The sequence below is a fragment of the Chiloscyllium plagiosum genome, chromosome 38 (genome assembly GCF_004010195.1).
Source record: "Chiloscyllium plagiosum isolate BGI_BamShark_2017 chromosome 38, ASM401019v2, whole genome shotgun sequence".
Classification (NCBI taxonomy): domain Eukaryota; kingdom Metazoa; phylum Chordata; class Chondrichthyes; order Orectolobiformes; family Hemiscylliidae; genus Chiloscyllium; species Chiloscyllium plagiosum.
Genome location: NC_057747.1, coordinates 6,475,019 through 6,491,343, shown reverse-complemented (window position 1 = coordinate 6,491,343; position 16,325 = coordinate 6,475,019). Strand labels below are relative to the sequence as shown.

Sequence of the window (16,325 nt, the reverse complement as noted above, 5' to 3'; positions counted from 1 at the left end):
GGGGGGGGGGGTGGGGTGAATTGTGGGGGTAGATGGGTGAGGAGGGAGAGCTGGTGTGCTGGCTAGCTGTGGATCAGCAATAGGACCCAGAGGTGAGCCTGGGAAATGTACTCCGAGTCTTCCTTGCAGAGTGGGTGGAGCCAGAAGTATGAGTGTTGGAACTCAAGCAATTCAGTAAGATCCTCTTCAAGAAAAAGGTCAGCTTGACCAGTGTGCTTTCTTTCACCTTCTTCACAGTTACCCTGACTGTGTTTTGGACTCCCTGGCCTGGGCCGCGGGTGGTTACTGAGGCCATAGCTCCAGGTTGGTTTTTCCCTGATTTGACATTAGGCCAGAACCAGCATAAAGATCCAGGTTAGCTCAACCAACCATCCTCCAACATCCAACCACGATCCTGCGATAATCTCAATAGCTCTGATGACTTGCAACTTGACACCCTTGATCTTAACCAAAAGGACAGCACCAGAGAACCAAATGAATTTTGGGACCTGGGACATTAGGATCCTTATGAACAACAGTTCACCCTGGTCCAGAAAGCTGTACATCACAGTTGTCAGTGCCTACATCCTTACTCCAGACACAATGGATGAGACGAAAGAGACATTCTAGACCAGTCTCGACCAATCGCTGTTCCACATTGCCAAAGGAGACAAATTGATTCCCTTTGGTGAATTTCAATGCTCGAGTTGGGAGAGATGCAAATGTAAAGAAACCAAACACCAATGAAGTTGTCCTGACAAAGTGCCTTGAACATGACCTCGTCTTAATAAGAACCCTCTTCTTCCAGAGGGACAAGCACAAGACCAAAGCAACACTGCAGCTCCAAAAACTGGCAATGAATAAACTACATTATCAGTTGAGCAAGGGATGACAAAAGTCATCCGTATCACCTATACCACAACCAGAGCCAACAACTGCTCGAGTGGCCACTGACTAATTTGCTCTCCCAACTCCATAAACCTGGACCCAAACCAATAGAGGCAGACTCTATTCTGCCACAGGAGACTTAGCATTGCTGGCCTCAAAAACCCTGAGAAGAAAGACTTACTCGAGTAGTGCAGACCACAAAGCAGTCAGTTCACGTTTCAAGGACCTCCTCAACCAAGAACTATTCTATGTTCCATGTAACACCTGCTGTGAGGTTGAAAAAGTCATCTGATAGTTCAGAAACAACAAAGCCTCCGGTACAGACAGAATCCCAACTGAATTAATACTTCTCCATTTTGAACATCACTTGGAGGAAGCATTGAGGATGGCAAGGATGCAAAATATACCTGGCTGGGGGACTTCAATGTTCACCACCAACAGTGGCTCAGCAGCAGTCTTGCTGATCAAGCTGGTTGAGTCCTAAAGAACAAAATTGTGAGACAGGATGCATCTTCCCATGACAGTGTCGGTACAAGTGACCACTACATGGTCCTTGTGGAGGTAAAGTACCCTTTTCACATTGAGAATATCCTCCATCGTATTGTGTGGCACAATCACTTTGCTAAATGGGATAGACTTTGAACAGGTCCTAGATCAAGCCTGGGCATCCATGAGGTGGGCCATCAACAGCAACAGAATTGTACACCAGCACAATCTACAACCTCATGGCCTGGCATATCCCCTACTCAACCACCACCATCAAGCCAGGGGATAAACCCTGGAAAGTGGAAAGTGCAGGAGGGCATCCTAGGAGTAGCACCAGGAATGCCTAAATATGAGGTGACAATCTGGCAAAGCTACCAAACAGGATTACTTGTTTGCCAAACACTGTAAGTAGCAAATGACAGACAGAGCAAAGTGATCCCACAACCAACAGATCAGCTTGAGGCTCTACAGTCTGGCCATGACCTGTCATGAATTGTGATGGACAACTAAACAACTTACTAGAGAAGGAGGCTCCACAAATATCATCATTCTCAATCTCATCAGTGCAAAAGATGAGGCTGAAGCATTCAAAGCAATCTTTAGCCAGAAGTGTTGAGTTAATGATCCAGCTCAACCTCCTCCAGTGGTCACCAGCATTACAAATACCAATCTTCAGGCAATTCAATGCACTCCATGTGATACCAAGAAATAGCTGGAGTCACTGGATACTGCACAATGCAATGGGCCCTGGCAATATTCTGGCAATAGTACTGAAGACGTGTGTTCCAGAATTTGCCACTCCCCAAGCCAAGCTCTTTCAGTACAGTTACAACACTGACATCTATCTAACAATGTGGAAATTTGCTCTGATATATCCTATACACAAAACAGGACAAATCCAATCCAACCGATTATCACCCCATCAGTCTACTGTCAGTCATCAATAAAGTGATAGAAGGTGACATCAACAGTAAGGGCCACTCGGGCTTTTGACCTCATTACAGCCTCACTGTCTCAAGTCAAGTTGTCAAGTTCATGTTTACTCTTCAGTTGCATTTATGATTATAAGTCAGCATTTTGTGTCGCTCAAGAGTGCAGTCAGAGTTATAGAGATGTATAGCACAGAAACAGACCCTTTGGTCCAACTAGTCCATGTCCACCAGATATTTTAAATTAATCTCATCCCATTTGCCAGTACTTGGCCTATATCCCTCTAAACCCTTCCTATTCATGTACCCATTTAAATGTTGGAATTGTACCAGCCTCCACTACTTCCCAACGCAGCTCCTTCCATACATGCACCAACCTCTGCGTGAGAAAGTTGTCCCTTAGATCCCTTATAAATTTTTCCCCATCTCACCTGAAATAAATGGAGTCTAGTTCTGGACTCCCCCACCCCAGGAAAAAAGAACTTGTCTATTTAGCCTCTCATGATTTTATAAACCTCTATAAAGTCACCCCTCAGCTTCCGACATTCCAGGGAAAACAGCCCCAGCCTATTCAGCCTCTACAGAGTACTCAGTGAGCATTAGGTTTTGAAATAAATGGTGGTTAACTGACAGTAACCTTTAAATCTGTAGCTATCATTCCCCTGCAGCTGTTTACAAACCAGTTACGCACATTCATCAGGTTGCAGTTTCAAAGAAACACACCCATCCTTCCTATAGGCAGTTCATGACACACCACTTAGAATCAGCCTAACCTTGGCAGTGATAGGACAGAGATGGACAACACCCACAGTGCAAATATTGCAGCTGTCGTAACTGTCTATTACTTTTATAGTATTGCACATTGCTATCCTAAACAGCTTGTAAACCTTGGACCATGTCCTACTTCAACAATGATCTGCAGAATTCATCAAATGTGAACAAGACTGTCTTTTTTCTTTCTCCATTTTCTTCTTTTAATCACACAATTACTACAGCACAGAAGGAGACCATTCAGCCCCTTGTGCCTGTGCTGGCTTTACAAATGAGCAATTCATAGGTCCCAATTTCCTGCCTTCTCCCCATAATCATGAATATTCTTCCTTTTTCAACAACCTTTTGAATGTTTCAAACAGATATGCTTTCAGCACACTCTCAAGCAATGCATTCCAGGACTTTCCCACTCACTGCATGTAAAAGGCTTTCTCATGTCGCTTTTGCTTCTTCAATTTATTTTTGTACGTTTGTAGGAATTCCTCAGAGTAGTACCCTATGGCTAATCATCACCTTCTTGACTACATTCAGACCAACACAATTGGATCTGAACAGGACAAGGTCAATTCTACAAATTCAAAACCTCCAGAAATGGCTCTCTGAACACTTCAACGCCCCTTCCACTCCGCCAAGGACATGCAGGTCCTGGGCCTTCTCTAACGCCACTCCCTAACCACCCAATGCCTGGAGGAAGAACGCCTCATCTTCCGCCTTGGGACTCTCCAATCCCATGGCATCAATGTGGATTTCACCAGTTTCTTCATTTTTCCTGTCCCACCTTATCCGATCCATCCTTCTAACTCGGCACCGCCCTCATGACCTGTCCATCTTCCTTCCCACCTACCCACTCCACCTCCCCCTGACCTATCATCATTACCCCCACCTCCATCTACCTATTGCACTCCCAGTTACCTACCCCCTAGACTTACCTCCCTCCCATTTATCTCACCACTCCCTTGGCTCACAGCCTCATTCCTGATGAAGGGCTTTTGCCCAAGACAAGATGTTGTCTGACCTGCTGTGCTTTTCCAGCACCACACTCTCAACAACAATGCCCTGTACTGGAGATCTTTGAGGAGAAAGTGAGGTCTGCAGATGCTGGAGATCAGAGCTGGAAATGTGTTGCTGGGCATAAGCCCTTCCTGAAGAAGGGCTTATGCCCGAAACGTCGATTCTCCTGTTTCCTGAAGAAGGCCTGACCTTTTCCAGCAACACATTTCCAGCCCTGTACTGGAGATGACTGGCCTACAACAACCACAACTCTCTGTGCTCAGCATGGTTTCAATGAGTAGGGAGTCTTTCCTTGATTCCCATTGACTCCAATTTTGCTATTACTACCGAATTAAACAGTGGCTCCTCATTCTTGATCCCCTCATGAGTCGGAACAGTTTCTCCCTATTAAGTCTGTCCAGACCCCTCCTGATTTTGAATATCTTCATCAAATCTCCTCTCAGTCTTCTTTTCGCCAAGGAGAATATCCTAAACTTTCCTATCCAACTTCATAATTGAATTTCCTCATCTCTGAAATCATTCATACGATTTTTTTCCTGAGGTCTCTCAACTCCCTTTATGCAATACTCTGGTTAAAACTGAACCAGTATCTATGAAAACCTATCATTTCCCTTGTACTCTGTACCCTTCTGTGCGGAGAGAAGTGAGGGGGGAGGTGTGGGCGCAAGTGTTGCACCTCCTGCGGTTGCAAGGGAAGGTTCAGTTAAAACTGAACCAGTATCTATGAAAACCTATCATTTCCCTTGTACTCTGTACCCTTCTGTGCACCAAAAGCTTTATTAACCACGTTCTCAAACAGTCTTGCCACCTTCACTGCCTTCAGAGTTGTGCCCTTTACCTTATATTGTCTCTTCATATTTTTCCTACTAAAATGAATCACGTCACACTTCTCTGCATTAAACATTTTCTGCCACCTACCTGCTATTCCACCAACTTGCCTATGACTTTTTGAAGTTCTAATCTGTCCTCACAATGCTTCAAAGCTTCATACCATCCTCAAAGTTTGCAAATGAAGCTCTTTACATTAAGAATTTGGTCATTAATATTTATGAGGAAATGGATGCTCTCAGCCATGATTCCTGGGGAACTCCGCTACATATTTTCCTCCAGCCCACAAAGCATGCGTAAACTCCATACTGCTCACCTGTACTTTTCAGTTATGAAAGCTTGTGCCTGAAAAATTAACATTTGCTGAGTGTGCTGAGTATTTCCACCATTTCCTGAATTTTTCTTTGAAAGCTTTTCATCATATGTAGTTGTTTTTTGTCCCATACAACACAGGTTGTGCACTAAGGAATTTCACCCCCAAATCTGATAAACATATGTTCAACACATCACATGAACTACTTCAATAGTTACTGAAGTACATGTAAATCTTGACATTCCTACGTAATGTCATTAGTCATGTAAATGTAAATAAAAATTGTAATTTCAAGCAAGAACCTTTGGTTAGACAAAGCATAAAAGTAATATCATTTTTCGGATTCAATGACATTTAAAAATGACATAGTTTCAAGAAGAGGGACAGCCTCATTTTCTGCCAACCTGACTTTCGGACTTCTGAGTACAGGTCAACTTTCATTCTTTGACAATGAGACAGCTGCAGTGGTAGGCTACACTTATCACCGGTGAGGAGTAAAGTCAGCATTTAGACCAGCCTTCAGCCTCATTACCCAATGTTTAACTTGAGTGCCTTCAATCATTGAATAAATATGACCAGTTCAGGAATGTACAAACAAAGGGAAGAACTAAAGTTTAAAGTTACACTAACATTATCAGTGATGTCTTTCCTAATGCAATCAGTGACAGGGTCTAAACTAGACAGACGGAAAAGCAACATGAATACAGACAACAGAGCGGGTCTACTTCTGTAAACATGTTATCAGACTTTACAGAACTTTACAGAAAGCTTTCTCAGAATCAAACTCAAAAGTTTCTCTCAGCCAAACCCGAAATTCATTTTATTTGAAACAGTGCATGTTTAGAGAGAAATGTTCAACTGGTACATACATATGCTTACAATATGGTGCGAATAATAGTAAACCTCCTTATCTGTTTTGCTCTGGCAACAGGGATCTTGTAGCTGGCAATGAACACTCAACAACTATTTTAATGGTTTCCCCTTATTGGATTTCAAATATATGTGGGCACTGATAAGAATTAATTAAATGATTCCAAATGTAGAGGTTACTCCCTAACTAACAGAAAATTCAAAAGGGGCTGAATGGTACATATTCTGGTTTAAGGGCTGGGACTAGCCTATCAGGGGTCTGGAATAGTGGTGCTGGAAGAGCACAGCAATTCAGGCAGCATCCGGCAAAATCGACGTTTCGGGCAAAAGCCCTTCATCAGGAATAAAGGCAGAGAGCCTGAAGCATGGAGAGATAAGTTAGAGGAGGGTGGGGGTTGGGAGAGAGTAGCATAGAGTACAATAGGTAGGTGGGGAAGGAGATGAAGGTGATAGGTCAGGGAAGAGAGGGTGGAGTGGATAGGTGGAAAAGGAGCTGGGCAGGGGGTCTGTCATACTGAGTTCACAATTAACATGAAAATGGTGGGTGCCTGCACTGTGCCCCAGAGGCTTCATATGACATTGTCTGTGACTGATGGGGATGCAGAAAGCACCCTACTGTTAAAGGCTGAACTATTAGTAGAGAAAGACATTCAATTAATGTGGGTGCCCAGACTAGTAATCAAAATTGTCTCCACATGGATTTTTTGTCTTACCTACTATATCACCATTAAGACAGTAATCACTCTATCCCGATGTGAGATCTCTACATTAGGGGAGGCAGTGGCATACAGATAATGTAACTGAATTAGTACTCCAGAACACACAGACACACACACACACCTTGTCATCTTCATAATGGCTATCACAATCTGTGCAAACACAGAGTCTTTAATTTTGTCCTTTTGTTACTTCCGTTACATCTGTTTGAAGTAGAAGTCAAACCTTTCACTTTGTCATTTAGAGGTGGGAATGCTCTCAGTAAGCCAAAAGCTCTTTTTAATGAAAGTATCATGAAATACAGAAGATAAATATTTTAATTCAACTTATTAACGTTCACAGAATCGTCAAAACATTATGGTACAGAAGGAGGGCTTCGGGCTTGCCTTGCCCACACCGGCTGTCCAAGGTATCGTGATGACTTAGTGCTATTCTCCTGCCTTTTCCCCATCTCCTTACATATTATTTCTAATCAAATAATCACCTAATGCCATCTTAAATGCCTGAACTGAATCTGCCTCCAGCACACTTTCTGCTTCCCAGTATCTAATTATACATTAGTTTTGGGAAACTATTAGATTTGCCAATCCAAACAGTGTAATGGAGCACTTGAACCAATATATGTAGTAACTCAGTACTCTGGTAGCCTGAGGCCAGGACCTTTGTCAGACCATAGCATTTGCTGGACCACAGGAAGTCACCTATCACAGTCAGCACAGGAATGTTAAACATGTTTTAAAAACATTGTGCAACATTAAATGAGAAGTAAAAGAGATTTAATGATCTCTTCACCTGCCAATACAATTCCAGAAATTAGGAAGTATTCTTCAGAAAAGTGAATGCATGCAGAGTTGAACAGGCAGGATATTCCAGAACCCAAAGGTTTCTGGATTGCGAGTGCAACCTGTATGAACTGATTAGAAAGTCAGCATGGCTTTAAGGGTAAATCATGTCAGACGAACCCACCTGAATGTTTTAAGGTCATGAGTGCCTATTGTGTTATCTAAATAGCCATACAGAAAGCATTATAAAATGGCCAGAGCACTAGGTTATTTGCAAAGATAGGAGCACACAAAATTGGAAATAACCTATTGATTTGGTTTGGAAAATAGCTGCGAGTTAAAAGATAGAGTTAAAAAGTCAGGTTGGAAGCAGTTTCAAGAGAAGTTTCCTAGGATTGCTTTCAGGCTTAAACATTTCACTATATTTATTGTTTACTTGTATGAAGGAATCGAGAGTTGCATATCCAAATATGCCACTACACTAATGGCTTGATGGTAAGAAGCAGAGGGTAATATTGGAAGAATCTTGTCGGACTGGAGGCCTGTGACTCATGGAGTACCTCAGGGGTTGGTGCTGGGCCCATTGCTGTTTGTTATCTAGACGAATGTTATAGATTTGGACAAGAATGTACAAGGCGTGATTAGTAAGTTTGCAGATGACACTAAAATAGGCGGTATCTGGACATTGAGGAAGGTTATCAGAAAATGCAGCAGGACCTTGATCAGTTGGGGAAGTGGGCCAAGAAATGGCAAATGGAGTTTAGTATGGGTAAGTGCAAGGTCTTGCAATTTTGGAAAGTCAAATTAAGGTAGTAGTTTCATTGGTGAATGGTAGGGTTTTAAGGAGTATAGTGGAACAGAAGGACCTTGGAGTTCAGGTGCAAGGTTCTCTGAATGTGGAGTCACAGGTAGACAAGGCAGTGAAGAAGGCTTTTGGCACAGTGGCCTTCATAGAAGTTGGGAAGGTATGTTGCAGTTATACAGGATGTTGGTGGGGCTGCAGTTGGAATACTGTGTTCAGATTTGGTCACCATGCTTTGGAAAGATGTTATAAACCAGGAATGAAATTTACAAGTATGTTGCCAAGACTCAACAGTCTAAGTTATACAGACTTTTTCTTTAAAGCATAAAAGACTAAGGGGAGGATATTATACAAGGGTAAGATTATGAAAAACATGAATAGGATGAATGCACTCTCTTGTTCCCAGTGCTGGGGAATTGAGGACTAGAGATCATCAGTTTAAGGTGAGAGGGGAAAGAAAAAAAGAGAACTTGGGGGTGACATTTTTTACACAGAGGGTGGTATACATATGGAGTGAGCTGCCAGCGGAAGTGGTTGAGGTGGGCCCATTACCAACATTTAAAAGGCATTTGGTCAAATATATGGATAAATCCAAATAAATGATTTAGATGAGAGCATAAGTTAGTAAGTTAATAGATGACACCAAAATTGGAGGTGTAGTGGACAGCGAAGAAGGTTATTGCAGGTTACAACAGGATCTTGATCAGATGGGCCAATGGGTTGAGAAGTGGTAGATGGAGTTTAATTCGGATTAATGCGAGGTGCTGCATTTTGGGAAAGCAAGTCTTAACAGGACTTATACAGTTAATGGTAGAGTCCTAGGGAGTGCTGCTGAACAAAGAGATCTTGGAGTGCAGGTTCATAGCTCCTTGAAAGTGGAGTCACAGGTGGATAGGATAGTGAAGAAGGCATTTAGTATGCTTTGTTTTATTGGTCAGAGCATTGAGTATAGGAGTTGGGAGGTCATGTTGCAGGTGTACAGGACATTTGTTAGGCCACTATTGGAATATTGTATGCAATTCTGGTCTCCTTCCTATCAGAAAGATGTTGTGAAACTTGAAAAGATTCAGAAAAGATTTACAAGGATGTTGCCAGGGTTGGAGGATTTGAGCTATGAGGAGCAGCTGAACAGGCTGGGGCTGTTTTCCCTGGAGCGTCAGAGGCTGAGGGGTGACCTTATAGAGCTTTACAAAATTATGAGGGGCGTGAATAGGATAAATAGACAAAGTCTTTTCCCTGGGGTCAGAAGTCCAGAACTAGAGGGCATAGGTTTAGAGTGAGAGGGGAAAGATATAAAAGAGACCTAAGGGGCAACTTTTTCACACAGAAGTAGGTACATGTGTGGAATGAGCTGCCAGAGGAAGTGGTGGAAGCTGGTACAGTGCAACATTTAAGAGGCATTTGGATGGGTATATGAATAGGAAGGGTTTGGAGGGATATGGCCGTGTGTTGGCAGGTGGGACTAGATTGAGTTGGGATATCCGGTTGGCATGGACGGGTTGGACTGAAGGGTCTGTTTCCATGCTGTACATCTCTATAAGAATATGGGCTAAGTGCAGGGAAATGGGGTTAACGTGGATGGACATTTTGGTTGGCATGGACCAGTTTGGGCCAAAGGGCGATTCCCCCTGCTGTAGGACTCTATGACTCTATAACTAATATTTGCTTGGTAGTAGACAGAGCAAGATGAGAAGTTTCAAGAGCATGTTTCTTTTTTCAATAACATTCACAATGATACCTAATTAAGAGAGACATTAATAGGATAATGTTGTAAAAGAAGATAGATTATATGTGGGCTGAACTAAGCTAAACATAGTTATACATTAACAAGTGGGATGGTATCCACTTTGGACTTAGTAAGAGTTCTGGCCATGCCCCTTCCAAAGAAATGACTTCATTTTCAGGATATATTAATTTGTCTTCAATTTATGGATGTATCCATTGGCTTCATCAGTAAGATTATTACAGCTTGGAACTTAATCATGAGGAAATAATGCATTAGTGACATATATACAATGGTATATAGATAATTACTGGATGATCTGTTCATGATATTTAAAACGTTAAATGGATTTGTTAGGATAGACAGAGAAATTAGGGAAGCAGCTGTGGCTCCCTTGCAAGTTGCTTCTCAGCTATAAGGTGCTAGACTCAAATATTCAACCCCAAAACCAGGGCTTCAATGCAACAATCCAACATCGCGCTCAAGGGACTAAGTGAATGCTGTTAAGCTGAAAGTCCATGTTTTAGAAGGGATGCTCGACTAGGACCTCACCTCCCTGCTCGGATGGATGCAAAGAAATTTAAGGACAGCTGATAAGCTTTTCGTGTTGTTATACTAGAGGACACCGCACAAGAAAGCTATTTCCTTTGTGACAGAATCTGGAACAAAGGGACACAATCTTAAAATTAGAAAAAGACCATTCAGGAGCAAACTCTGAAAGTACTGTTTTCTCATTTTGAGTAACAGAACATTATAACATAGATCAGTACAGCACAGAAATAGGCTATTCCCTGCCAGTTCATGTGATTGTACAAATTAGTCTTAAATGTTGCTATTGTATCTGCTTCTATCACCTCTCCCGGAAGAACGTTCCAGGCACCTAACAACCCCATGTAAAAAAAACTTGCCTCGCACATCTCCTTCAAACTCCCCCCACCCCCCTCACTTCATATATATGCCCCCTCGTATTTGAAAAAGACTATCCACTCTATCCACACCTCTCAATTTCATATATTTCTATCAGGTCACCCCTCAGCTTTTGCTGCTCTTGCAAAAATAATCCAAGTCTGTCCAACCTTTCTGAGAGCTAAATCTGGGGCTCTCTTACAAATGGCTGTGATTCTAGGGCAATTATAGCTTTCAAGACTGGCATAGTTAGATTTTTATTAGGCTAAAATGTCAAGCAATATGGAACAAAATGGGGAGAATAACAAAGTCAAGGCACAGATTAACGACTGCTGAAAATGTGTTGCTGGAAAAGCGCAGCAGGTCAGGCAGCATCCAGGGAACAGGAGAATCGACGTTATGCCCGAAACGTCGATCCTCCTGTTCCATGGATGCTGCCTGACCTGCTGCGCTTTTCCAGCAACACATTTTCAGCTCTGATCTCCAGCATCTGCAGTCCTCACTTTCTCCTCACAGATTAACCACTATCTAACTGAATAGCAAAAGAAAATATTCAAAAGCCTATTGCTGTTCATTGTGAAATTATATATCCTGGGATTAAAAATGATTGCTTTGTGATCTGAAAAGGATATCATGTTTCTCTGTGCTTCCGAGGTATTTCTTCAATGTTTCCAAAGGTAGATTGGAACACTTTGTAGTTAGGCCAGTTCTAAGTTAAAAGCTGCCTTACTTTACAGAGAAATAAACTGACAAAGTTAGTCAAAGCAAAGTCCAACTGTGTGACTACTTTTCTCAAAAAATAAAAAAGAAAATTAATAGGCCATGTCTGGTCCCTTTCATGGCTAACTTATTTCTTTTTAGCATTTACTTCCACACTACTCATAATGCAAAACCCGATCTCCCACATTTTAAGGTTCTAACTCCAGGATCAAAACCATTAATCCTTTATTCAAATTTTACTGACTCTCCATCCCTGCCCTTTTTCCTTTCTGCTTGCCTTCGCTGTCAGGAAAGAGTGTGAATTTGATTTCCTCCCTTCCACTACAAACCAATTGATATGGAGATATCAATAAAAAGCAACTGACAAACAAAGCTCTCATGGGAGTAGATGTAAGGTCTTTTCTTGCCTTTGGTCGTAAGTTACTCCTTGTTTCTATAACACCCTAAGAACAACAAGGTGGACATAATATAATTTCAGCACGTTTCCTGCAGGCATCCTACTTTTTTGCAGTAATTTCCAAAATAACTGGAAGAAGAGACAGTGGCATACTGGTAATGTCACTGGACTATTGATGCAGAGGCACCAGTTAAATTCTACAATGACAACTGGTGGAATTTAGAATCAACAAAACTGGAAATGAAAGCTAATTTCAGTGATGATTATTATGAAACTATTATCAATTGTCATTAAAATCCCATCTGGTTCACTGATATTCCGTGGAAAGCTGCTGTCCTTTCCTGCTCTGACACACATGTGACTCCAGACTCAAAGCTACCTAGTTGGCTTTTAATTGCTCTCCTGGGTAATTACGATGGCCAACATATGCTGATTTTTGTAGTCATGCCAATGACAAATGGAAGAACGAAAAAACAAACAAACCTGGTCTTTCTGGACAAAATACTGCATTATTCAAACACATTTTTAAAATCAAAAATATAATGTCCTGTAATTTTATTTCTAACTTTAATCAAAATCTATTAATTTGAGTGAGTAGGTTAATGATCGACCACAGCAAATCAACATAAAATGTTGACAAGTACTGAATGAGGTCTGATAACTGCTCTATAAGAACACATTATAACGTTTTTGGTTGTGTGTCCATAAATTCAACTATTTACTCTTGGTCATTAATCCATGTGAAATTTTTGCATCTTAGTTATATTTCCCTCCTCGTGCATCTGTGTTATTCACTATTTCCTCCAATAGGTAATACTGTAATATACATTTTTTCACATTTTATTTGGTTTTACATTCCCAGCTGTATAACGGATTCTTCCCCAACAGTGTTTCTTATTTTTGTTATTGAAGGACTTCTTTTCAGATGATTAAGTAATCACAGATCAGTCACTGAAGTTACAAACTACATACTAACCTTTACACGTAAGTGCTGTAGTTCTCTCTACAGAATCTGTCTTGGCAAGGTCACAAAGAAAGCTGGAGCAGGGGCAAAGTGCAGAAGATTGGCGGGGTTTAGCTGATTAACAAACTGGCCTAAACCGGTTCTGTAATTTCCAGATTGTAGATTTATTTCGATTTCAGAATTATAAACAATAGGTTAGTTGCAGTGGTACAAAATGCAGTGGAGTAGTCAGTGATTTTGGTAAGGGGAGCTCTATTTTTGTCAACCTTCAAAATGGCTTAGCTGCAATGGCTAGAGATGACCTTAGTTCAAGAGACTCAAGATGTAGATCAGCTTGGTTGAAGATGAGGAATAGTGGGTAAAAGATTTAGATTTATTGTCACATTTATAGAAAATTACAGTGAAAATTGTTTCTCATGTGTTAAACACAATGTGTTGCCACACTGAAACATGAATATAATGCAAGATTTTACTGTAATAAAGTTCATCTTTCTCTTTTCTTTTTGTTCCTCCTCCACTGCTCCCCCAGATGCTGCTTGACATTGGGCAGGGTCTCTGTACTGGGCTCTAGGGTTTCGATTATGGGCCCTCCTCTGCTATTACCACCACTACCACAACTGCCACATCTGAACTGGAGCCATGGTCCTGGTCTCATACACATTGTTCCCCATTTACCACTCCTCTAAACAATGCCACCCTGGCTCCTGGCTCCAGACTCCCCCAACGCCAAAGCTGCAGCCTAGTGGGAGTTTCTATAGGCCCTCTTATGGTAACCACAATGGGAGACAAAGTATGCAAGAATAAATATCGATTGCTTGTGATTAAGACTCAGCAATTGGGACACTTTATTAACTTGGAAAAATTGGCAATAGTAGTTTAGATGAGAAGTTTTCAAGATAATTTGTTAGAGCAGAAAATTCCGGAGGTGGTTTACAAGGTAGTGGATGCATTAGGATTAACTTTCCAAAATTCTCTAGATTCTGGAAACTTACCACCAGACTGGAAAGCAGCAATTATAATCCTTCTATTCAAAAGAGAAGGGAGGCAGGTAACATAAAACAATAGACCAGTAAGCTTAATGTCTGTAATGAAGGAAGCATTAGAATGAGGGAAGTAATTATAGCTGTGCATTTAGCAATACTTAAGATAATCACCATCAGAGTGAGCATGGTTCTGTGGGAAGGAAATCATGTTTGAACAATTTATTTGATTTACTTGAAGGAGTGACATTTGCTGTGGATAAAAAGAAGCCTGGTGACATACTGTACTTGGATTTCCAAAAGGCATTTGGCAAGGTACCACATAAAAGGTTTTGTGCAATGCAGGCGCTCATGGCACAGGGGGCAGCATACCAGCATAGTTAGAGAATTGGCTGGGTGCAGAAAACAGAGTATGCAGAAACAGGTCTTTGTGATTGTACCAGTGGGGTCTCACAGGGTTTCTGCAGAGGTTTTGATGTTTTACAATTTACATCAATACCTTAGATGAGGAGCAAAAGGCATAGAAGCTCGATATGCAGATGACACCAAGATGGACAGGAACGCATGCTGTAAAGAGGACATATGGTGGTTGTAGACAGAATATAGATAGATTGGGTGAACAAGCAAAAAATGTGGCAGATGGAATATAATGTGGGGAAAAATGTGAAGTTGTTCACTTTGGCAGGAAGAATTTTAAAAACTAAAGTATTACTTAAACTGTGAACAACTACAGAATTCTGAAGTTTAGAAGGATACAGATGTTCAAGCACGAGTCACAATAAACAGTTAAAAGGTTAATGGAAATATTGTCCTTTATTACAAGAGGAAATTTAGCATAAAAGTAAGGATTGCCCTCATACAGATGAGAACACATTTCAAATAATTGTACAATTTTAGTCTCCTTATTTAAAGAAGGAAGTAAATGTGTGGAAGAGGCTGCAAGGAGTTAACTAGATTGAGATCTACCCTGTCTACCCCGTTAAAAAAATGTGTTCATTTCCATGAGATTGCCCCTCATTCTTCTAAACTCTTGACAATATAGGCCCAGTCTCCTCATAAGCCAGTCTCACCTTTCTAAGAATCAGGCTGGTTATCCTCTGCTGCATTCCCTTTACAGGATTTGAATATAAATATACTTGTCCATAGGCAAAGAAATCTTTGAGGAGAAAGTGAGGTCTGCAGATGCTGGAGATCAGAGCTGGAAATGTGTTGCTGGAAAAGCGCAGCAGGTCAGGCAGCATCCAGGGAACAGGAGAATCGACGTTTCGGGCATAAAGAAGGGCTTATGCCTGAAACGTCGATTCTCCTGTTCCCTGGATGCTGCCTGACCTGCTGCGCTTTTCCAGCAACACATTTCCAGCATAGGCAAATAAACCAGATTGCTCACAACACTCAGGTGTAGTGTCACTAGACTTACTTACTCCAACACGTAAATTCTTTTGCAAAGAAGGTGAACATACCTTTTGCCTTCTAAATTTCTTGCTGCAGCTACATGTTAGCTTTTAGTGACATATGAACAATGACATCTAGGCCCCTTTAGTCATCAACACTTTTGAATAGCTTGCCATTTAAGAATTACTCTACATCTTTGTTCACCACACCAAAGTGAACAATCTCAAACTTATCTACATTATATACTGCCATGCTTTTGCTCACTTACTGAGCCTGTCTAAATTCCTTTGAAGGTGCTCTATATTCTTCTCACAACTCACATTCCCACCAAGTTTTGTATCACCTCAAAGCTTCAAAATACAATTATCCCCAGACCCAAATCATTGATAGGAGAAAGTGAGGTCTGCAGATGCTGGAGATCAGAGATGGAAATGTGTTGCTGGAAAAGCGCAGCAGGTCAGGCAGCATCTAGGGAACAGGAGAATCGACGTTTCGGGCATTAGCCCTTCTTCAGGAATGACTTCCATATCCGCCACAGATTCACCTGTACCTCCACACATATCATCTATTGCATCCTTTGCACCCGATGTGGCCTCCTCTATATTGGGGAGACAGGCCGCCTACTTGCGGAGCGTTTCAGAGAACACCTCTGGGACACCCGGACCAACCAACCCAACCACCCTGTAGCTCAACATTTCAATTCCCCCTCCCACTCCACCAAGGATATGCAGGTCTTTGGACTCCTCCATCGCCAGACCACAACAAAACGACGGTTGGAGGAAGAACGCCTCATCTTCCGGCTAGGAACCCTCCAACCACAAGGGATGAACTCGGATTTCACCAGTTTCCTCATTTCCCCTCCCCACA

General features: G+C 41.7%; 1 protein-coding gene across 2 annotated transcripts in view; it reads right to left on the bottom strand.

Annotated features, from left to right (window-relative positions):
* shld2 (shieldin complex subunit 2) overlaps positions 1 to 16,325 on the bottom strand; it is a 102,418-nt gene that overhangs the window by 71,738 nt on the left and 14,355 nt on the right. Inside the window, exon 1 of one of the 2 annotated variants that reach the window (XM_043678721.1) lies at positions 13,099 to 15,258. The exons of the other annotated variant lie outside the window; for it this stretch is intronic. The gene's annotated coding sequence lies outside the window, so the exon portion shown is untranslated. Of the gene's footprint in view, positions 1 to 13,098; positions 15,259 to 16,325 lie in introns of those variants that run through there. 2 annotated transcript variants of the gene reach the window in all.